This window comes from Bos taurus, chromosome 6, assembly GCF_002263795.3.
Source record: "Bos taurus isolate L1 Dominette 01449 registration number 42190680 breed Hereford chromosome 6, ARS-UCD2.0, whole genome shotgun sequence".
NCBI lineage: Eukaryota > Metazoa > Chordata > Mammalia > Artiodactyla > Bovidae > Bos > Bos taurus.
This window is the reverse complement of record NC_037333.1, coordinates 88706424-88731659: the sequence shown is the minus strand read 5'-3', so window position 1 is coordinate 88731659 and position 25236 is coordinate 88706424. Positions and strand designations below refer to the sequence as shown.

At 42.1% G+C, this 25236-nt stretch overlaps 1 long non-coding RNA gene across 1 annotated transcript; it reads right to left on the bottom strand.

The window, feature by feature from the left end:
- Positions 1–9924: 9924 nt before the first annotated feature.
- On the bottom strand, positions 9925–11179 carry LOC112447100 (uncharacterized). The gene is made up of 2 exons (XR_003035179.2): positions 11025–11179; positions 9925–10057 (listed from the first exon to the last, which is right to left on the bottom strand). It is a non-coding gene; the product is annotated as an uncharacterized lncRNA (long non-coding RNA).
- Positions 11180–25236: the final 14057 nt, after the last annotated feature.

The window sequence follows — 25236 nt, the reverse complement described above, 5'->3', positions numbered from 1 at the left end:
TTCTGCTCTGTCAACCTGGGCCTTTACCCACTGCCCTGCTGAAACAATTCATTTTGAGTCACCTACAAGAAACTGTGTACATGTGACATAGATGCAGCTTTTTGATGGCCAGAGAAACAACCAAATGTTATTTCTTAAACCAGGACACACCGTTATGTTTTACCAACACTTTGCCCACATTGCATCGTTTCCAGTGATCAGAAGCTCCTGTGTTACTTCAGCAATGCCAACTGGATATTTCATTGGTTAAAATATATTCTAACTGCTTATGACCTGTTTATGAATGAGTCTTCTAATCCCTACATAGGGATTATTCCTCAAAACTGCAACCTTTGTCATCAGTCAAACCATTAATAATCCCAGTATTTCCTTTAGATGAAAGTTAATGATGAGGTTCAAGCAACCTAAAATCTTATGGATATTAGATGGGAAGATTATGTGATAAAGTAGTCAGATCAATATACTCAAAACAATGGAATGAACCCTAGAATTTAACCGTCCTGAAACTAGGACAGATTAGTATTGAAAACAATGGAATGAACCCTAGAATTTAACGGTCCTGAAACTAGGAGCCTTGTGACTGAATTGGTTGGTTATTTGTTTTGGCATAGTGAAGGACTTACCTCTAAATAAAATTTTTTAAATTTTGAAAAAAGTCCATTTTATATTTGACACATATCTAACACTTCTGCATTGAATATATGATGCTGTTGCTGCGTCGATTCAGTCGTGTCCGACTCTGTGCGACCCCAGAGACGGCAGCCCACCAAGCTTCCCCGTCCCTGGGATTCTCCAGGCAAGAGCACTGGAGTGGGTTGCCATTTCCTTCTCCAATGCATGAAAGTGAAAAGTGAAAGTGAAGTCGCTCAGTCCTGTCTGACTCTTAGCGACCCCATGGACTGCAGCCTACCAGGCTCCTCTGCCCATGGGATTTTCCAGGCAAGAGTACTGGAGTGGGTTGCCATTGCCTTCTCTTATGAAGAAATTAATAAAGTCTAAACCCTTCAAATTTTATATTTTAACCTTGAAAAAAAATAAACCATAAGAAATATATTTAAGAATAATTAAAACAAAATGTTGCAAAGTGGAGATCACAACCATCACCATACAGATTATTTTAGCACCTATCTCACGTAGCAGAGCAAATTTCTAAGTTGATGCCACTGGGGTACAGGCTCCATGTATAATTGCTAAAGTAGTTAGAGGTTTGAATTAGGATGGATACAAATGATGATAGTCTTACTTGCTTACATAGGGTTTTCTCTGTGGCAGACAGGGCTTTCATTTAATCTTCCTTACGGCCCTACGACGTTGGAGAGGAGAGTGAGGCAATGAGGCTAAAAGAGGGGCAGCAATTCACCTGAGGTCATAGAACTTGCAGAGAAGGAAATGGCAACCCACTCCAGTATTCTTGCCTGGAGAATTCTGTGGATGGAGGAGCCTGGTGGGCTGCTGTCCATAGGGTCACACAGAGTCGGACATGACTGAAGCAACTTAACATGTGTTCATGCACTGGAGAAGGAAATGGCAACCCACTCCAGTGTTCTTGCCTGGAGAATCCCAGGGATGGAGGAGCCTGATGGGCTGCCATCTATGGGGTCGCACAGAGTCGGACACGACTGAAGCAACTTAGCAGCAGCAGCAGCATAGAACTTGCAGTTGACAGAGCTGGGATTTGAAGCCAGAAAATAATGGCTCCTGAATCTGAGATCATCACCACCATACTTGGACTCAGTGTTACTCCTAAAAGGTCAGCTTTACGCCTAAGGCAACTACTACTCATAAGGAAACCTAGGGAGGAAGTTTGTGCTCTGGGAAGATTGCAAGAGCTCCCCAGACTGAGAATGATGGAAAAAGCCTAAACTAACTGGTCAGAATGACCAGCCCTCATAGAATGGCCACGTACAAAGAGTGAGGACAGGATGACCACCTAGGGGCGCTGCTATTTCCAATGCTCCTCTGGCCCTGAGTGTTCATGTTTCAGAATAAAAGAAGGGAACCTCTCCTGAGCCTTCTCCCTACAGAGTATAATGTGTTGCATCAGGTGACCAATGGGGACTGAATACAGAGAAGTCACAGGTCTCTGCCTTCCAGAAAATTACATTCTAAAGTTCCTTACTGGAAGCTATCCTTGATTCTCACTTCCCTCAGGCTTTCCTCATGTATCTGTAAGTATTTCATTTTCAAGAAATTTCTAGTATCACTTACAGAGTAGTTCCGTCTTTTTCAAAGGAGAGATGAGCTCACCATCCACATTAATATGTCAACTCATGAAAACCAGCCAAACAAGTTCTATAAATCCCGTGCCCTCAAACCTTGTTCTGATTCAGACATAGGCATCAGTGAGACTTAGAATGTGATGAGCTGGCCCTCAGTACTACTGATAACCCTCAGGTGGCTAAGTGGTAAAGACTCTGCCTGCCAATGCAGGAGACATGGGAGATGTGGGTTCGGTTCCTGGGTCAGGAAGATCCCCTGGACGAGTGCATGGCAACCCACTCCAGTATTCTTACCTGGGAAATCTCATGGACAGAGGAGACACTGGTGGGCTATAGTCCATGGGGTCACAAAGAGTCAGACACAACTTAGCAACTAAACAACAACAACAATGGACTCTGGGACCAATGTACAACAACACACTTGGGACATAAATAGAGAGGGCTTTGTGCTACTAAAACAGTCTAAGCCCCACATCTAGTCTGTACATGCCAAGTAATGCTAATTCATGAGTTGACTCTGTCAACACCACTTGATATATTCACAATAAGCTGGAGGATCATCGCCAAGCTGAAGCATGGTAATAGGAAAATTAGAACATATTCATTAAAGCCAAGACAAGAAATTTGCCAAGTTAACTTTACATGAAATCATGTATTTTGAGATTACTTTCAACACAAAATTTATTGAACATCTACTATGAGCCAAGAAATATTGCAATTTATTGGAATACTAAGACTAATCAGACACAGTCACTTCCAGTGAAGAACTTATAATACAGTATTAGTGGAAGCAACAAATGTCCATGACACATTAATGCAACAGGGGCAAAGTCTGTCCTCTTTCCTCTCTGATTTCAAATTTTCATTGGTTGTTAACTTGGTTGTGGTTTAGTTGCTAAGTCATGTCTGACTCTTTGCCACCCCATTGACTGTAGCCCACCAGGCTCCTCTGTCCATGGGATTTTCCAGGCAAGAATACTGAGTGGACTGCCATTTCCTTCTCCAGGGGATCTTCTCAACCCAGGAATCGAACCCAGGTCTCCTGCATTGCAGGCAGATTCTTTACCAACTAAGCTGTGAGGGAAGTCCATCTACCATAGATTGGATCCCCCAAAATCCAATGTGCTCTTGGGTCTCCTGAAGTATTAGTATGTGCTGTGCCAACTTAGCTCAGTACCGATCTAAGCAAACAGTATTGAAAGTAATGACTTGCTGACCAAAAAGCATATACTGCATTCCAAAGCCAAATATGAATTTGATTTGGGATTATTAAGTCCATGTCTCCTCTCCATTAACGCAGAAAACTGAGACCTGGCTTTACTATAAATCAGCTTTAACACTAGAGTAAATCTGCTATAAAATTATTTATAACAAAATAAAGTATTTTCAGACCCTCTACAGTAAGTGACATATAAAAATCATTAGAAGTTTATAAGATTTGCTTAGGCCACTTTTTAACTTAGCAGTTGCAGGTCAAGAAGCAACAGTTAGAACTGGACATGGAACAACAGACTGGTTTCAAATTGGGAAAAAGGAGTATGTCAAAGCTGTATATTGTCACCCTGCTTATTTAACTTCTATGCAGAGTACATCATGCAGAATGCCAGGTTGGATGAAGCATAAGCTGGAATTAAGATTGCAGGGAGAAATATCAATAACCTCAGATATGCAGATGACACCACCCTTATGGAAGAAAGCAAAGAAGAACTAAAGAGCCTCTTGATGAAAGTGAAAGAGGAGCATGAAAAAGCTGGCTTAAAACTCAACATTCAGAAAACAAAGCTCATGACATACAGTCCCATCACTTCATGGCAAATAGATGGGGAAACAATGGAAACAATGACAGACTTTATTCTGGGGGGGGCCCTCCAAAATCACTGCAGATGTTGACTGCAGCCATGAAAATTAAAACACGCTTGCTCCTTGGAAGAAAAGCTATGACAAACCTAGACAGCATATTAAAAAGCAGAGACACTACTTTGCCAACTGTCTAGTCTAGTCAAGGCTACGGTTTTTTCAGTAGTCATGTATGGATGTGAGAGTTGGACCATAAAGAAAGCTGAGCACCAAAGAATTGATACTTTTGAACTGTGGTGTTGAAGAAGACTCTTGAGAGTCCCTTGGACTGTAAAGAGATCAAACCAGTCCATCCTAAAGGAAATTAGTCCTGAGTATTCATTGGGAAGACTGATTCTGAAGCTGAAGCTCCAGTATTTTGGCCACCTGATATGAAGAGCCAGCTCATTGGAAAAGACCCTTATGCTGGGAAAGATTGAAGACAGGATAAGAAGGGAATGATGGAGGACAAGATGGTGAGTGACTGAACAAAAAGTAAATAAAAATGCAATTTTGCTTCCTTAGTCTTAGATTTTGAAGAGAGCAACAATGATCATACTGTTTTTAACTTTTAGGTGAAAACTTTAAAAAGTTTTTTATGGCAATGCAATAAGAACTCTTTTACTAGAAACACAACTTCCAAGATACAAACTAAAGCCATTTTCATATAAAGAAATAAATCATTTTGGCGATAACAAGCCTGCCGATGATCCCACATGGGCCAATTATTGTTTAGTCACTAAGTCATCTCCAACTCTTTGTGACCCCATGGACTGTAGCCCGCCAGCGTCCTATGTCCATGGGACTTCCCAGCCAAGAATCCTGGAGTGGGTTGCCATTTCCTCCTCCAGGAGATCCTCCTGACCCCAGGGATAAACCTAAACCTCCTGCATCTCCTGCATTGGCAGGTGGATTATTTACCACTGAGCCATGTGGGAAGCCCTCTTGATTTTTAGTTATGTATAAATTGCCTTTTTTAAAAACGTTTCAGAGCAAATTTCTGAAAGTGTCCATATTATGTCAAATACTTTTAACAACTTTTTTTCCTGATAAAATTGTGAGTCATCTTGTGCTGAAGATAAAGGTATATTTTTTCACAAGTCAAAGTTATTTTAAGGAGGTTAGAGCAATTTGAAAGACGCTTGGAGAAAGAATAGCATTTTTCTATTGTGGCTAAAGATGACGGTGACCTCTGAAGTAAAAGCAATTCCTGGGAGAAATGCATATCAGATCCAAAATGAGATACCACCTCACTCCTGTTACAATGCCATCATCAAAGAGACAAGAGGTAAGGCTGGAGAGGATGTGGAGAAAATGAAGCCAGGCACCCTGTTGGTAGGAATGTAAATTGGCATAGACAAGATGGAAAACAACATGGACGTTCCTCAAAAAATTTAAAAATTGAATTACCATATCATCCAGCAATGCCACTGCCGGGTATTTATCCAAAGAAAACAAAAACACTAATTTGAAAAGATACATGCGTACCAGTGTTCACTGCAGCACTGTTTACCATAGCCAAAACATGGAAACAACCTAAGTATCCATCAAAAAATGAAAGGATAAAGAAAATACAGGACACACACATGCACACACACACAAATGATGAAATGCTCTTCAGCCATAAAGAAGAAGCCAATTCTGCCACTTGGGACAACATGGATGGAATTTGAGCACATTATGCTAAATGCAGTAAGTCAGAGAAAGGCAAATACTGCCTGGTATCACTCACACACTGAATCTTAAAAAAAAAAAAAAAACCATAGAAAAAGAGAATGGATTTGTGGTTACCAGAAGCAGAGGAAAGGGGTGTTGGAATTAGATGAAGGTCGTCTAAAGGTACAAACTTCTGGTTAAAGACAAATATGCTTTAAGGGTGTAAATTCCAACACGATAACTACAGTTTACACTCTTTCGTGGTATACTTGAGAGTTGTCACGAGTGTAAATCCTAAAAGTTCTCATCAGAAGGGTAAAACATTGTAATTACATGAGGTGACAGATGTTAACTAAACATATTGTGGTGATCATTTCACAATATATGTATGCCATCATTATTCTGTGTAACATATAGTGATACATGTCAATTATATCTCAATAAAACTGAAGGGAGACAAAAAAATTCCTGGGAAAGAGAAACTGTCTTTTTGTAAAAGGCTTTCCCCTCACCCCACACCCAGAATTGGGTGGTGGTGGAAAGAGAGAGGAGGGCAAGCATCTTAGGGCCTGGCTACGCAGAGTGTGGTCAGGAACCAGCAGCAATGGCATCACCTAAAAGCAGATTGGAAATGCAGAGGCTCAGGCCCCATGCAGGACCTACAGGACTAGAGCTCTGGAGTTAACGAGACCTCCGGTGATTCACGTGCACATTACAATTTGAGAAGCAGTATCTTTGAGCAGTGATTCTCCAGCTGGACTGCACTTTGCATTTTCTGCAGTTTTAAAAAACACTGATGATTGGGCCCAATTCCCAGAACTTCTGATTTCATTGTTCTGCAATAGGGCTGGGGCCCTGAGGTTTTTTGAAGTTTCCAAGTGATTATACTGTGCATCCAGGCACTGCTTCAGTCTTCAGTGAGTGATAGTGGCATTCCAGCTTATTTGTTCTCCTCAGTGACAATCTGCCTGCAATGCAGGAGACCCGGGTTGGATCCCTGGGTCAGAAAGATCCCCTGGAGAAGGGGGTGCCAGGAGAAATATCAATAACCTCAGATATGAAGATGACACCACCCTTATGGCAGAAAGTGAAGAGGAACTAAAAAGCCTCTTGATGAAAGTGAAAGAGGAGAGTAAAAAAGTTGGCTTAAAGCTCAACATTCAGAAAACGAAGATCATGGCATCTGGTCCCATCACTTCATGGGAAATAGATGGGGAAACAGTGGAAACAGTGGCAGACTTTTTATTTTTGGGGGGCTCCAAAATCACTGCAGATGGTGATTGCAGCCATGAAATTAAAAGACACTTACTCCTTGGAAGGAAAGTTATGACCAACCTAGATAGCATAGTCAAAAGCAGAGACATCACTTTGCCAACAAAGGTCTGTCTAGTCAAGGCTATGGTTTTTCCAATGGTCATGTATGGATGTGAGAGTTGGACTGTGAAGAAAGCTGAGTGCCGAAGAATTGATGCTTTTGAACTGTGGTGTTGGAGAAGACTCTTGAGGATCCCTTGGACTGCAAGGAGATCCAACCAGTCCATTCTAAAGGAGATCAGTCCTGGGTGTTCTTTGGAAGGAATGATGCTAAAGCTGAAACTCCAGTACTTTGGCCACCTCATTCGAAGAGTTGACTCATTGGAAAAGACTCTGATGCTGGGAGGGATTGGGGGCAGGAAGAGAAGGGGACGACAGAGGATGAGATGGCTGGATAGCATCACCGACTCGATGGACGTGAGTTTGAGTGAACTCTGGGAGTTGGTGATGGACAGGGAGGCCTGGTGTGCTGCAATTCATGTGGTCGCAAAGAGTTGGACATGACTGAGCGACTAACACTTTCACTTTCAGTTACAATAGGAAGTTTCTCCGTTTTAGACCTGAAGCCATGAGATCCTGTGATATAACAATGCTTTATGATCAGATGTAGGATAGTCAACAAGAAGTCATAGAATTCTGAGTATAGACATGCTTTACTTTATATAATAGATCTTTCCTTACAACTTACATGTTCAATGAATCTTTATAAATAAGAATAATTTTGTGCTCTTTCTATCATTCACTGTACTGAACAATCCTTTTTTTAATTATTTCATAAACTCTTACAAAGAAAGTATTGTCCCTCTTTCACAGATTGGAAAACTGAGGACTCAGAGATAGATGTTAAGGCATTTTCCAAGGTCACACTTCTGATTATCAGTGTTGTCAGGATTTAAGGACTGGTCTTTCTGTCTCTGGCCTTTCCAGGTGGTGCTAGTGGTAAAGAACCCAACTGCCAGTTTAGGAGACATAAGGGACATGAGTTTGATTCATGGCTCAGGAAGATCTTCTGGAGGAGGATATGTCAATCCACTCTAGTATTCTGGCATGGAGAATGTCATGGACAGAGGAGCCTGGCTGGCTATAGTCCACGGGGCCACAAAGAGTTGAACATGACTGAGCACAATAGCACACAACTTTCTGTCTCCAAAGTTGATGTCTTTTCCCTTGATCCAATTGCTTCCATATACTGAAGCACAATTCATATTCCAAATTCATCGTTTGTTATTTCTGTAAATACATAAGATAAATCATTTGGAAAAACAAAGAGCTATCTGAAGCAATCACCCTAATTTATCTACTTTATATTTTACAAAGTTTATATAAATTTTCCCAAAGGACTGTAGTCCAAGCTCCATCTTTAGCCCCTACATGGATGACTTTTAAGACAAATAACTAGAATAACTTCATCTCCTTTCTCCTTGTTCTTCACTGTCCCCACCTCACCACTACCTTCAATGAAGATGCAATAGAGTTGCAAGCCAAAAGAAATTACTTCATTATTGCCATATGCATATATTCAGCCTTCCAATTGCTTTAGTCAAAGGAAGTAAGCAAGGAATAATCAAAACATTATTGCCCTGGATGGGTTTAGCAGGCCTTCTGTGGTGATTTTCCCAACAAGAAACTAAGGAGACCCAGTAAGTTGCTGCTGGTACCCTGTATTCAAACCATTTCAGAATGAAATTTACGCTGAAAAGGAAACACCTGATCATGAACACCTGGTGGGACTTGGGGAACCATTTATAGCACAATATACCACAATACATTGCTTCTTCAGTATCAGACTGCTAGTCTCTGGGTTAAAGAATTGAGTCTACTTAAATTAGTTAATTGATAAAATGTCCTAAGGATGGGAAGAAAAACCTGCAAAACATTCTGGGCAGATGGCAGGTACCCAAACAGATAAAAACGATGCCTTAGAGAGGCCATCAAATGGCTGCTTGACTTGCAAATATATTGTTGCAAGTATTAGAAATTGACAAGCATATGCTAAGTGCTGTGTATGCATCTCTCCATTGAAAATTCAGAGCAGCTCTACAAGGAAGATTCTACTAATTTCATCTTACAAATGAAGGTGTCGAGGCAAGGAGTGGTTCAGTGACTTGCATAAAACCACATTGCTTGTAATTGTGGACCAAAGGATGGAATGTTTGCAGTCTAAGTAGTCTTCCTAGATGGCTCAAGTGGTAAAGAACCCAGTTGCAATGCAGGAGATGCAGGAGACCCAAGAGAGACGGATTCGACCCTTGGGGAGGGAAGATCCCCTGGAGAAGGAAATGGCAACCCAGTCCAATATGCTTGCCTGGGAAATCGCCTGGACAGAGAAGCTAACCAGGCTACAGTCCATGGGGTCACAAATAGTCTGTCATGACTGAGCACACACACTGTAGGCCAAGTCTAGGCCCCATGTTTTTAGCCCAATACTGCCACTTATAGGTAAAATGAGATATTACTTCTAATGTGCTTAATTGCTCAGTCATATCCGACTCTTCGCAAATCAATGGACTGTAGCCCACCAGGCTCCTCTGTCCATGGGGATTCTCTGGGCAAGAATATTAGAGTGGGTTGCCATGCCCTCTTCCAGCAGATCTTCCCAACCCAGGGACTGAATACAAGTCTCCCGAATTACAGGTGGATTCTCTACTGTCTGAGCCACCAGAGAAGCCCATGAATAATGGAGTGGGTAGCCTATCACTTCTCCAGGGGATCTTCCCAATCCAGGGATCTAACTGGGGTCTCCTGAATTGCAAGCAGATTCTTTACCAGCTGAGCTACCAAGGAAGCCCATCGCTTCTAATAGGGAAATTAAATGCAAAGTCCCGGACAGACCTGACCAGCATCTATTCCCTTTGTTCCCCCTACCCATTAAATCTCTGATTTTCCTTTAAGGAAATACCTGTAGTAAGCATGTAGCAGTTACACAGTAACCATGATGTGAAAGGGGATTTATCCACTTCCAGGTCCAGGTGATGGTCAAGCAGCCTATTCTCATATCCATTGCAACTATGGTCAATGTATCTTAGTTCAATCTGTATGAAAGAACAGGAAATATCATTTGGTAAGGTGAGAAGAGCCACTTTCTACCCCTGAAATGGACAAGGAAGCCTGTTCCCCTTTGTGATCATGTATCTTTGTGACTGTGGGTGATATTCCAGCTTGGGATAAAGCCAGAATCAAGAGCAATCTTAACCAAAACATGCATGACAATCTGATGTGGGATTGGACAATCCGATGTGGGATTGTCCTTTGACTTTCAATTGCATGAGCCAATAAATCCACATTATTGTTTAAATCCCACTGACTCGGGTTTTCTGCAACTGAAAGCTCATCATTGATAAATAACCAGCACTGTCTACTTTGCTGTTTGAAATTATTTTAAATGAAGGATTTACTTTCTACATGCTATAGTACAAGGGCTTCCTTGTGGACATCTTCTTGGGGTAAAAGATATAGAATTCTCTCCAGACCCAAGCAGTGATCAGATCATTTTTATGCAGCTCATATAGATTTTGTCATTTGAAATTCATTATGATAAGTTCATAAGAATAAAGGTGTTCTTGCTGAGTCAATCATAATACTATTCACCAACTTGTGTAACTATGTGAAATACACATTAAGTCAAACTCAAGGAAAACAAGCTTATTTTTCTGAGAATTTGGAGGAAAATATTATCAGTCATAGATACCTTTTAGTCGAAGGACAGGAAGCCATATTGAGAAATAAAACATGACCAAACAGCCTGCTTCTCATTTTGTTCAAAGCCATTTCCCCCATGAAATTTTCCTCTAGGAATTAAAAAATTTACATATATGGAGCATGACTCAGTCTCTCCACTGACTCCACTTGCTGACAGCTGGAAATTTGGGCTGCCCCAGGTCAGTACCCTGACACAGCCCTTGCAATCATGACAGAGGCCTCTACAGCCCATGTCCAGTCTACATCTCCACACACTTCCCCTTGGCCTTCCCTTCGTGTCCCATGGATCTTTCTACTTACCTGCAGGGAGGTGGCTCAGAGGAAACCACAAAGTTTCAAAATATCTGACAAGCGAATGGCAAGACGAGCACCAGCCAAACAGAATCTGAACAGTCATCTCTCCATACGCGTTTCTGTGTTTCTATGATAAATAAATAAATGCCACACTCATTCATTCAAACACTCGGGAATGAGTAAGATTGTCAAGCATTTAACATTTTGTTGATTATTTGTCTAAAGAAAAGAATACTGAAAGATTGAGGAATCAGGAATGAAAATGTTGTGTAAATTAGAGACATTAGGGCTTCCCAGATGGCGCTAGTGATAAAGAACCTGCCTGCCAATGCAGGGGATGTAAGAGATGCAGGTTCCATCCCTAGGTCAGGAAGATCCCCTGGAGGAGGGCATGGCAACCCACTCCAGTATTCTTGCCTGGGAAATCCCATGAACAGAGGAGCCAGGTGGACTATGGTCCACAGAGTCCCAAAGAGTCGGACACAAATGAAGAGGCTTAGCACACACGGAGAGGTTAACCTGGAAAGCTGCTGCTCTTGCTGCTATTTATTTGCTAACTTGTGTCTAGCTCTTTTGCGACCCCATGGACTGTTGCAAAGGGGATCATCCCAACCCAGGGATTGAACCTAAGTCTCCTGCATTGGCAGGCATGTTCTTTACCACTGGGCCACCTGGGAAGCCCCAACCTGAAAAGCTAGGGTAAGATAAACCAACCTTTGTCTGCAAAGTTCTAGTCAAGTTAAGTTGAAATGATCTACAGTTGAAGTAAAGAAGGTGTCACACCCTCCACTGGGAATCCACTGTGATTGAACAAGCAGTGTTCTCATTGTGTGAGAGAGAACTCACACCTTGGAGGGTGAACTCACAAGAAGATGGCATTCATTCAGAAGAATTTCTTTTAGATTTTGGGCCTGTGTTAGGTGATTTGAGGGAGGATTAGGAAGCAGGGCTTTGCTTTAGGTTGGATGCTATTAGGAAGTGGGACAATTCTATGATTAAAGTGAGGTGATGTGAAAGTCGCTCAGTGGTGTCCAACTCTTTGAGACCCCATAAACCATAAACCATGGAATTCTCCAGGCCAGAATACTGGAATGGGTAGCCGTTCCCTTCTCCAGGACATCTTCCCAACCCAGGGATCAAATCCAGGTCTCCCACATTGCAGGTGGATTCTTTACCAGCTGAGCTACCAAAGAAGTCCTGATTCTATGATTGGGTTTCTTAATAAACCCAACCTAAACAGAGGGATAACTAGAGTTGGGCTAAAACAGTAATGAGTAAAGAAGCCACAGGCACGCTCATCAGCCTGGATAGGGGATAGCGGATTATTTTGGTGGCTTAGTCCATGTGCATGGTTTAGTCTGTGCTCAGTTGTGGTTACGGTCTTGTTTGTGTCTGGATCCATCATGATCACAGAGCGGCTTGTCTGATGTCACTGTTCTGTGAAATTGTTTATTTTAAAAGAAGAACATGATCTCGCTGGGAGTATGAGCCCAGCTCCTGGAGTTTCAGGATAGATTTTCCCTTTTTTAAAACCATGTGAACTTTTCAGCAACAAACCATATAAAATACTTCTCCCTAGTAAACATGAAACAGATCAAAAAAGACTGAGAAGGAGATTTGTAAGCCCAAATTTATAATGTGAGTGAGAAGGGACTGGTTTCATCAAATTAACAGCAACTTTCAGTGGAGCAAACTGATAAAATCTCTCATCCTCATCACTCAAATTTGGATACATTTTTTAGACATCATCAGCACAAAATTTCAAAGTTAACCAAATAAACTTCCTTTATGCTAAGAAAAACTGGGCAGAATTTTTAAGAGTGTGCTTTGAGTTGTTAAGGCTGATCATAGGGATTTATTCTATGTAAATAATCTTTAAAAAGAGAAGAATTACAGGCTTAAAATTTTACCATTAAACTACTAGTAAGAATTAAAATTTAATAGTATCCTAATTTCAAACAATAAGAGAAACTTTAAATAAATTATCTAAGGCATAGCTTAAATGATAAGGCATAACTTAAATGATCATTCCTGGGACTGCAATGGTGCATCAGGGTTGTCCTTGTTTCTAGTCCAAAGGGTCTTTATATCTCTTTATCAGTCACTGGACGTGGGCAGGACCCGGAAGGATATGACCTTGGGTGAGATCAGCTCCCCTCAGCAGGTCACCTCAGCAGCTGAGGCAATTGCTGAAGGGTCTGAGCTGAAGGCCGTCTGCTCATAAGACTCGTGTCTGAGGTGATGAAGGAGAAACCAGGGCACAGCCATGTCCATTGCAGTCCACTCCACACTGTTGGGATCCACTTGCTCACATACATTCAAGGAGCAGCTCTTCCATGAACCTTGGGATCTTTCTTCCTAGGGGAAACTTGGGCAAGGAAATGAAATGGAAAGAACTATGGTCCCCATCACTGCGACTAACGTGGTCTCCCGCCTCCATTATCCATGACTCTTTGCGACCCCATGGACCACAGCACGCCAGGCTTCCCTGTCCTTCACCATCTCCCAGAGTTTGCTCAAACTCATGTCCTTTGAGTCGCTGATGCCATCCAACCATCTCATCCTCTATCATCCCCTTCTCCTCCTGCCTTCAATCTTTCCCAGCATCAGGATCTTTTCTAACGAGTCAGCTCTTCGCACCAGGTGGCCAAAGTATTGGAGCTTCAGCGTCAATCCTTTCAATGAATATTCAGGGTTGATTTCCTTTAGGATTGACTGGGTTTATCTCCTTGTTATCTCTTTTAGCTGACATCTCTGCTTGTCTCAGAGGCTTCCTGGTGATGTGATTCATAAATCCATTCTCAAAAATACCTAAAGCCCTGACCACCAGGATCTTCTCAAGGCAGGATTACTATCCTTGTCTATTTTCCATGAAAACTGAGCCAAGAGGCACCTAAGTGGATCACCTGAGTTTGCTGCAGTGGTATGGGAGGCTGTAAAACACCATGTTCAATCGGAGGACACATTGCCAAAGGAAATGAAAGAGTCAGCCCAGCCCGTGGGCTTCACTGGTACTCAGCGCAGTGCCTGGCACCAAGAAAGCTTTCATCATCCTCAGCAAAGACGTGAGGGAGGAAAAGGAGCCTACTGTTCAGATGAAATTGCTTAGAAGGGTGTGTGTGCATGTGTGTGTGTGGGGGGTGGTATTTCATTTGAACCTGAAGCATAGTAGGTGGTCAATAAATATGATTTGAAAGAATTATGCATGTACATTTTGAAAAATAAGGAATTTGTAATCATTTACATTCTCCTTGCCATAAGCAGCTAATCTCTCACCATGAAGGAAGATGCTTATATATTAAAGGATGCAGACTTTTTCTGTTTATATCATATCCCATTATACATTTTATTTTTATATTTCTATTATGTTAATCCTGTATATGGTTTCTAACCCTCCTGCATTTGCCATTCCAGTCTCCTATCTTTAGGCTGAAGAAAAGCTGATTACTATTTTTTCTTTGTCACAAATGAAAAAAACCTGAAATTAATAGCATGGACAGCATGATTAGTTACATTAGCTGAGGTGGCAGCTTAGGCAAGTCTCTTAATCCTTGACCTTTGTAGTATAATAAAGCAGGCTGCTGGATATCAGCTCCTTTCCATTCTTAGATTGACAGTTTTTTCATTAAATGAAAAGTGCATTTGTAGCAGTCACAAAAAAGTCTCAGTGTCTGCCACTAGAGGGCGCCACAACCCAAGATTTGAGATGACGTTGCTTCCGTGGCCACTGTCCTGCAGCTGCAGTGAGATACTGCATTGTATTACAATGCATCGCTTTTTGCTGTAAAGTGCTGCATTGAATTGCATCAGACTGTGTCATGTGAATTAGATTTATATGGTATTTAACTCTACTGCCTTAGAGAAAGTCTTCTCTATTTGCTATTACATTTTAAAACTGATACCTATAATTCATGCCCGCGATTATCATGTTCTTAAAAAAACAGTGACTGAAACTGAAGTGCAAAAAGCATCATTCATCTCAGGATATCTTTATCAGACTCATTTAGTAAGAGGAGGCATGTTCTAGTCGAAAGGGCATGGGTGATGCAATCTATTTTGTGAACCACTGCCTCTTCAGAGCTTTCAAAACATTGCTTGCAGACAATAGAAACTCAAGAGCATATTTCAGTGAATTAGACATGGTCCTGTTCCATGTATGCTTTTATCATGGTGAACTTGGGCAAAATATTTAATCCAAGATTTCTCAGAGTGGGTCCCCTGACTACCCATAGTTGAACCTGTTAGAAAAGAGAAACAGGCTCACAGACCCAGAAAACAAACTTAGAGTTGCCAAAAGGGAAAGTAGGGGAGGGATAAATTATGAGTTTGAGATGAACAGATACGTACAACATATATATTCATATATATATGTATATATAAGTCACTTTGCAGTACCCCTGAATCTAGCACAACATTGTAAATCAACTATACTGCAATAAAAAAATGTCAATAAGTTTTAAAAATAAATTCTATGCAGGAAATTAAGCAACCAAGAGGGATGGGCAGTGCCAGCATGGGGGGTGGGAGTGCAATTTTAAGTGAGGAATCTCTGTGGAGGTAACAATTCAGCAAAAGCTCAAGATAAGCCATATGCACGTCTCCTCTGGGGGGACTGTATGTCAGGATAAAGGAAACAGCAATTGCAAACACCTTGAGTGATCATCAGGAGGCCAGCATGGCTAGAAAAAAAGAGTGTTGATTTTCCCTGGTATATAAATTTGTTCTAGTGATAAAGAACCCACCTGTCAATCAGGAGACATAAGATACTTGGGTTGGATCCCTGGATCGGGCGATCTCTCAGAGAAGGAAATAGCAATCTACTCCAGTATTCTTGCCTGGAGAATTCCATGGACAGAGGAGTCTGGTGGGCTACAGTCCACAGAGTCATAGTTGAACATGACTGAGCGTGTGCAGAAACAATACATTTGTCAAAGCTCATCCAATGGAACATGTAAGATTTGCACATTTCATTATACCTAAAAAAGGGAATAGCATTTGGTTTATACACAAATAATGAACTCTAGTTAATCATGTTAATAATATGCACACAGAGGTATTAGGGGTGAACAAGCTGATTTCTATAATTTATTTTAAATGGATCAAAACATAATATGATAAAGAATGAATAGATGGATGGGTGGATAAATAAATATACAATTTTTAAAAGCAAGTTAAGAAAGGGTTAACTGCTAAATCCGTAGAGTGAGTACATAGATATTCACTGTAAAAGTCTCTCTACTTTTCTGTATATTTGAAATTTTTCATAACAAACTGATAGGTTCAGGTTTTCCTACCCCAGCACTGGTTCCAATCGAGATTTTGCTCCTGGGTTTCTGTTCCAGTAAGTCTTGATTCTCTGTCTCTTCAACTTGGTGGAAGTGGTTTGTCGGTGACCTCACTTCTCTTACAGACCTAAGAAGAGTCGTTGCATTTTCAATCTGATCAGCATTTTACTTGTTAGAACAGAGTGGTGATTTCCAAGCTCCTTAATCCTAAACAGAAACCAGAAGTCTCTACTTTATCCCTTAGATTTGTGACTGAGGCCATGAAGGGGAGGCGTGGTGGTTGCAGCTGAAGGGCCAGCTTCACAGGGGAACTTTCTGAGGCCTTGGGCATGAACGGGACAGCTGGGGCTGGCGTCAGTGTGGCCGAGAGCAGGAACTGTCTCGAGCACCTGCTGACCTATGCACCACCTTGGAGCTTCCACAGCGACGAAGTTGGAAATCTCAGGATGAAACCCTCAGGCTTCAGCCTCTTCCAAAGAAACCCAGCAGCAGTGGAACAAGGGTGACCTCGGATGGCTGTAGATGGAGGTCATGGAGAAGAAAATGGAAGACTCGGTTGCAATCCCTAGAGAAATCTAGAAGCTCTAAGATGGGATTTTGCCAGGACTGAGTTCTGGTGCTGTGTCGGTAGAGAACAAATCGTAGTGAACCATGGGGTTATATTTACCCCCAGACTGACCCACAGCTCACCCTCACGATGGTCCACATCTCCCTTGCCTGAAATTTCTGGGTTAAGACAAATGACTAGAGCAAAGAGAGTCAGAAACACAGCAGATTTCAGTGGCAGAAAAGAAAATGTGTTGAAGTCTGCAGTGTTAGCAAGCCCCACATAGGTCAGGTAGTAACATGATGCTGCAAAGTTGCTTCAGTCATGTCTGACTCTGTGTGGCTCTATGGACAGCAGCCCACAAGGCTCCTCTGTCCACAGGATTCTCTAGGCAGGAACACTGGAGTGGGTTGCCATTTCCTTCTCCAATGCATGCATGCATGCTAAGGCTCTTCAGCTGTGTCCGACTCTGTGAGACTCCATGGGCAGTAGCCCACCAGGCTCCTCTGTCCATGGGATTCTCTAGGCAAGCATACTAGAGTGGGTTGCCATTTCCTTCTCTGAGTAACATATGTAGAAAGCAAAACTGGTAATGTGTGTCCTGGAAGTACAGCCTGAATATCACTGAGCATGGGTGTCTGCAGACTCAAGTTCTCCAGCTTTATAAAGAATGGCAAAGAAATGAAACTCAAAGTGAGAGGTTGGCAGGAACAAGTGCACCCTCTGGCCATAAAATTGCAACAGAAATGTGAGTCTCTGAGGTTCAGGTTCCAGGAAGATGTACCAATAGGAGCCTAAACATATGAATGCCAGCCCACTGCTTCTGAATACAGCTGATGTGGATTTAGAGGGGGGTGGATGGGTTAGTTAATCCCTGCTTGTTCACTGGAGGCCTAGAAATACATGAGTCTCAGCCTACGACATCTCAGCCTGCCATAAGCAAAGGTGACCACAGGACCTTGGTCTGGATGCAGGAAGCTAAACTGCACACAGAATGAGGCGATGGGTTCTCTGCTCCCACCCCTGCTGTCTCTCTCTTTACCTTTTCCCCAGGCTTTACTTTTGCTGGGCTGAGCATCATGGGACAGGGAAGTAAGACTGATGTGGACTGCTGGACACACGTGAAATTTAAAGAAGGAAGAGCTGCCCCCTAAATAACCCTCCCTCACTTATTTTTCCCTCGTGACTCTTAAGAAACAATACTAGTCCCTAGAAGGATACTGCAGAAATGAAAACATTCTTCCCTCTGTCTGTTGACCTTAAGAGCTACAGTATTTGAAAACTCATTAAAATCAAAGCCTTTGTTACTGTATGGTGCTGGTGGTGGTTTAGTCGCTAAGTCCTGTCCAACTCTTTCGTGAGTCCATGGACTGTAGCCCACCAGGCTCCTCTGTCCATGGGATTTCTCAGGCAAGAATACTGGAGTGGGTTGCCATTTTCTTCTCCAGGAGATCTTCCCGACCTGGGGATTGAACCCTTGTCTCCTAGATTGGCAGGAGGATTCTTTACCACTGAGCCACCAAAGAAGCCTGTATATAGGTATGCATGTGTCTGTGTTTGTGTCTTTGTTTGCTCTCCTGGTGGCTCAGATGGTAAAGAATCTGCCTGCAATGAGGGAGAGCTGGGTTCGATCCCTGGGTCAGAAAGATCCCGTGAAGAAAGACATGGCAACCCACTCCAGTATTCTTGCCTGGAAAATCCCATGGACTGAGGAGCCTGGTGTGTCTCAAAGAGTTGGACATGACTGAATAACTAACAATTTCACTTTGTGTCTATGTTGGAATGGGGAGGAACAAAATTGGCAACTTCCTCAGGCATTAAAATAATAGTTAAAACTTACACATATGCACACTCTGTGCTAGGAACTGTTCTAAAGGCTTTGCACATTCACTCTGCTTACTCATTCAATCCTTGCAATAAGCCTTTGAGGTAGATATAACTATTTTCATCATTATCACCATCCCCCCGATAAGGAAACCAGGGCACAGAGAAGTCAAGAGTGGAGACAGGATTTGGATCCTATTAGTGCTACAGGCCCTGGGCTACAGGGGCTGTCATCCTGGGGTCCTTTTCAAAGGCACTGATTGGGTAGGTCTACCTAATTCTACAATTTGGTTCCACTGATACTGCTAATGAGATTGTTCTGTGGTGGGGTTCCTTGTTCAGAATGTGCTTGCAGGAACACGTTGGAAGACTGGAACCTTTGCCTGTGGCATAGAATGGGACAGATTAGGGGAATGGAATGTCACATTTCAAGATATGTTTGGGAAAAATATTTAGAACATGAAGCTTCTTTGACCTCTTCCCTCCTTCCTTTCAACTTTGCTTTTCTGATATTCCTCTTCTCACTGATAGGCATCTTATGCAGCCCAAGACCACAAGACAACACCCCACTTTCTCCCTAAACTACAGGTCTGCTGGGTAAACCAGGGACTGACATGCAATTGTCTGCTGGTGGCCCATCATCACGTTCAGTCATGTCTGACTTTTTTTCGACCCCAAGGAGTGTAGCCCACCAGGCTCCTCTGTCCATGGGACTTTCCAGGCAAGAATACTTGTGTGGGTTGCCATTTCTTCCTCCAAGGGATCTTCCCAACCCAGGGATCAAAACCTCATCTCTTATGTCTCCTATTTTGGCAGGGAGGTTTTTTACCACTATCACCACCTGGGAAGCTCCCACCCCCACCCCACATTGGCAGGTGGATTCTTTACCACTGAGCCATCTGGGAAGCCCAAAATGTTAAAGGCATGGTTGATTTGGCTTATGTGATTCAAGAAGTATCTTCCTTTCTGCACCAATTATGCAATGATCATTGTAGCCAGCATCTAACTAGCAGCCACTGTTGATGGGCCAGTATCATATGTTCTTACCAATCGATGACAACCCTCCACAGTAATAGCTCCAGCTCACAGACAGGGAGACTGAGGCTTCTGCATTCTCCTTGACTATCTTGACTCCAGCAACCTTTGATTTCTCAGTCTTTTAATTTTCCCTGTTCCTTCCTGCCCCAGATCTTTTTGTACACGCTGTTCCTTCCAACTATCACACTCTTTTCCCAATCCCCGTCAAATCATAACACAGTTTAGAAAGTATCTAAGTTTGTAATTATGCACTTTACTGTCATTTTAAAATAATGTCTGTGTCCCACTTGATACTCTTCAGTCCAAAAGAGCAGGAATTACAGGTGCTTTGCTCACCATCATATCATCAGAAACTGGTGCAGTACCAGAGTCACGGTAGGAGTTCAATAACATGCTGCTGCTAAGTCACTTCAGTCATGTCTGACTCTGTGCGACCCCATAGACGGCAGCCCACCAGGCTCCCCCGTCCCTGGGATTCTCCAGGCAAGAACACTGGAGTGGGTTGCCATTTCCTTCTCCAATGCAGGAAAGTGAAAAGTGAAAGTTAAGTCGCTCAGTCTCGTCCGACTCTTAGCGACCCCATGGATTGCAGCCTACCAGGCTCCTCCATCCATGGGATTTTCCAGGCAAAAGTACTGGAGTGGGGTGCCATTGCCTTCTCCGTCAATAACATCAGATCAGATAAGATCAGATCAGTTGCTCAGTTGTGTCCGACTCTTTGCGACCCCATGATCGCACTAATTAATTTGCCCAAATTGGCAAAGCTAAGAGTCAAACATAGTTCTGCCCTTGTGTACTGCCTTCCAGTGTATTCTTCATATTTTAATAAAAGAAATCCACCCTAAATTAATAACCTAACAAGACTTGCCAAGGAAAGGGATCCTGGCAAACAATGGCACAACCACAATTGCAAAACATCGGTCTTGGGCTGGATGACATTGCAAAGTCTTTCAACTTTTGAATTCTTGGAGACACCCTATCCTTTCTGCCTGTCTCTCGTGGTCATCTCTCCATCTGTATATCTAAGAATCTGTGGCTTTAGTTTGTACCACTCTCCTTAATCTTTCCTTGTCCCAGACAATTCAAGCTGCCTTCAGCCTAAGTCTGTCACTTGTAGATGTGTGTGTGTGTGTGTATATATATACACACACACACACAGACACATAGGCATATACGTTTGTGCTTTTGGAAAAGATTAAAATGATACTTGAGTCCCATTGGAAAAACTAAAACTTCAAACTAAGTTTCCTTCTAACTTTTTTTCATTAGCCACAGTCTACTTTCATTTTTCCTGTTGTAACTCCATCCTTCAGATATAAAATATAACTTCAGTCTTGGAAGCATCACTTTTGAGACTTCTGCCCTCTCCTGTTCAGCTTAGTTATGTCACTCAGTCTATCGCTCTTTGCAAACCCATGGACTGCAGCACGCCAGGCTTCCCTGTCCATCACCAACCCCTAGAGCTTGTTCAAACTCAAGTCTATCGAGTTGGTGATGCCATCCAACCATTTCATCCTCCGTCATCCCCTTCTCCTCCTGCCTTCAATCTTTCCCAGGATCAGGGTCTTTTCCAATAAGTCACTTCCTCGCATCAGGATTATTAGGGCAATGAAAATTAAAACTACAATGACATACCACTATATATCTAACTGAATGGCTAAAGGTAATAAGAATAACTATACCAAGTGCTGGTGAATATGTAGAACAGTTAAGATTCTCACGTGGACAGAATGGGGGGTACGATTACAAACAAACCAGAGGATACTTCTGAGGGTGATGGACATGGTCATTATCTTGAGCATGATGATGACTCCATAGTGGTATACATATATCAAAACTTATTAAATTGCATGTTTTAACTATGTGCAGATTATTATATATCAACTACACTCAATATAACTCAATACATAATAAAAAAAAATCTCACTGTCCAAATTTGAAATTAAAGAAACGTACTCAGAATATTCCCTTCCCTTAACTTCCACATTGCATATGAAAAATAACATAAATTCACCTATGAAATCCATATAGCTATGAAATTATCTCCACTGTCACTGTCTTCACCTGCAAAGGTTAGAGGATTGGTGGGAAATGTCTGATGCCTGATAGGAGCTCCATAAACATTTGTTTATCTGATGAAGATAAATCTTCATCAGAATCTGCAGCCATTCCAAGTAAATGTGCAAGCTAAGCTCACTGTGATTGACTATACAGATGCCATTTCAAAACAAGCAACACTGTCTGAGTTGTAAGGAACAGATCATTACCTGTCTGTGAGTGAGAGTGAGGGACTATAAGGGGCAGGAGGGAAATGTATGGGCAATGGAAATATTCTCTGTCTTGATTGCAGTGGTGGTTACATGCACCCTGAATGCATGCAGGGTGCATGCATTCATCAAAACTCAAAACTGTACACTGAAAATGGATACAGTTTTGTATTATGTATAAAGTATATCTCAATAAAATTTATTTAACTGGTCTTCTAGATTTCTGGGTTTGTTAGACCAACAGAAAATAAAGCAACAAAGCTATAGAATATCAGATGTCAAAAGCAAAGAATATGAAGCTGTGGAAATTAGAAAAGAAATACATAGACTAAATGACAAAGATTCAGACATACTAATATTAATTTCAGATCAACATTCTATTCTAACTAATAAGCAGACCCTGATAGTTCAGTTGGTAAAGAATCCACATGCAGGAGACCCTGGTTTGATTCCTGGGTCAGGAAGATCAGCTGGAGAAGGGAAAAGCTACCCATTCCAGAATTCTGTCCTGGAGAATTCCATGGAGTCCATGGGGTCGCAAAGAGTCAGACACAACTGACCAGCTTTCATTTCACACAGAAAGTTCATAATAACGTTACTCAAGGGTTTAACCCAATTCTGTCAATATGCTGATTTATGTTATGTCACAAGAATTTACTCCAAGAAGGATCCTTTAGCATGAACGGGATATGCTCCACCAACTGCATTCTGTGGCTGGAACAAACACAACTCAACTGTATCCTATTTTCTGAAATTACGAAAGCATCTATGCTTAGAGTGTATGACACAGTTGTTGTTTAGTCGCTAAGTTGATCCAACTCTTTTGTGACCCCATGGACTGTAACCCCACCAGGTTCCTCTGGCCATGGGATTTCCCAGGCAAAAATACTGGAGTGGGTTGCCATTTGCTTCTCCAGGGTATCTTCCCCACCCGGGAATTAAACCTGCATCTCCTACATTGGCAGAAGGGTTCTTTACCACTGAGCCACCAGGGAAGCTTAGAATGTATGACACAGTAGCTGGAGTTATTAAGGGTGGGACAGAAAGCATTTGTGAGCCTTTTAAGAAAAATAATAGCTAAAAATTCATAACATTTTTAAGTCAGTCATTATGTATGACATATTTTAAATGAAAAAACTTAAAAAAAAATACACATGCACTTTGTTACCCCTCCCATCTATGGCTACAAATTGCTAAATGTCATATTTAGAAATATACTCTCACATTCTATTGAGTTTCTTTATTTTTTGGAAACAATTATCAGTTTTCAAAAGCAGTATTGTTTAGCATACTGGAATCCCAGCTGAGCTATTTCAAATCCTGAAAGATGATGCTGTGAAAGTGCTGCATTCCATATGCCAGCAAATTTGGAAAAGTCAGCAGTGGCCACAGGACTGGAAAAGGTCAGTTTTCACTCCAATCCCAAAGAAAGGCAATGCCAAAGAATGCTCAAACTACCGCACAATTGCACTCATCTCACATGCTAGTCAGAGAAGGCAATGGCACCCCACTCCAGTACTCTTCCCTGGAAAATCCCATGGACGGAGGAGCCTAGTAGGCTTCAGTCCATGGGGTCGCTAGGAGTTGGACACGACTGAGCAACTTCACTTTCACTTTTCACTTTCACACATTGGAGAAGGAAATGGCAACCCACTCCAGTGTTCTTGCCTGGAGAATCCCAGGGACAGAGGAGCCTGGTGGGCTGCCGTCTATGGGGTCACACAGAGTCGGACACAACTGAAGTGACTTAGCAGCAGCAACAGCACATGCTAGTAAAGTAATGCTCAAAATTCTCCAAGCCAGGCTTCAGCAATATGTGAACTATGAACTTCCAGATGTTCAAGCTGGTTATAGAAAAGGCAGAGGAACAAGAAATCAAATTACCAACATCCACTGGATCATCAAAAAAGCAAGAGAGTTCCAGAAAAATATCTATTTCTGCTTTATTGACTATGCCAAAGCCTTTGACTGTGTGGATCACAATAAACTGTGGAAAATTCTGAAAGAGATGGGAATACCAGACCACCTGACCTGACTCTTGAGAAACCATATGCAGGTCAGGAAGCAACAGTTAGAACTGGACATGGAACAACAGACTGGTTCCAAATAGGAAAAGGAGTACATCAAGGCTGTATATTGTAACCCTGCTTATTTAACTTATATCCAGAGTACCTCATGAGAAACCCTGGGCTAGAAGAAGCACAAGCTGGAATCAAGATTGCTGGGAGAAATATCAATAACCTCAAATATGCACATGACACTGCCCTTATGGCAGAAAGTGAAGAGGAACTAAAAAGCCTCTTGATGAAAGTGAAAGAGGAGAGTGAAAAAGTTGACTTAAAGCTCAACATTCAGAAAACGAAGATCATGGCATCTGGTCCAATCACTTCATGGGAAATGGATGGGGAAACAGTGGAAACAGTGTCAGACTTTATTTTTTTGGCTCCAGAATCACTGCAGATGGTGATTGCAGCCATGAAATTAGAAGACGCTTACTCCTTGGAAGGAAAGTTATGACCAACCTAGATAGCATATTAAAAAGCAGAGACATTACTTTGTCAACAAAGGTCTGTCTAGTCAAGGCTATGGTTTTTCCTGTGGTCATGTATGGATGTGAGAGTTGGACTATAAAGAAAGCTGAGCGCCGAAGAATTGATGCTTTTGAACTGTGGTGTTGGAGAAGACTCTTGAGAGTCCCTTGGACTGCAAGGAGATCCAACCAGTCCATCCTAAAGGAGATCAGTCCTGGGTGTTCATTGGAAGGACTGATGTTGGAGCTGAAACTGCAATCCTTTGGCCACCTGATGAGAAGAGCTGACTCACTGGAAAAGACCCTGATGCTGGGAAGGATTGGGGGTGGGAGAAGGGGACGCCAGAGGATGAGATGGCATTACCGACTCAATGGATATGAGTTTGGGTAAACTCTGAGAGTTGGTGATGGACAGGGAGGCCTGGCGTGCTATGATTCATGGGGTCACAAGAGTCGAACATGCCTGAGCGACTGAACTGAACTGAACTGAAATCAGGGAGTATGATTCTTCCAGCTCTGTTTTTACACCTCAAAATTGCTTTTGTTATTTGGGATATTTTGTGTTTCCATAGAAATTTAAAAATTAATTTTTCTAGTTCTGTGAAAAATGTCATTGGTATTTTGATACAGATTTTATTGAATCTGTAGATTTCCTTAACACTTTAGCAATGTTAATTCTTTCAGTCCATGTTGGTGAGGATGTGGAGCAAAGGAAACACTTGCACAT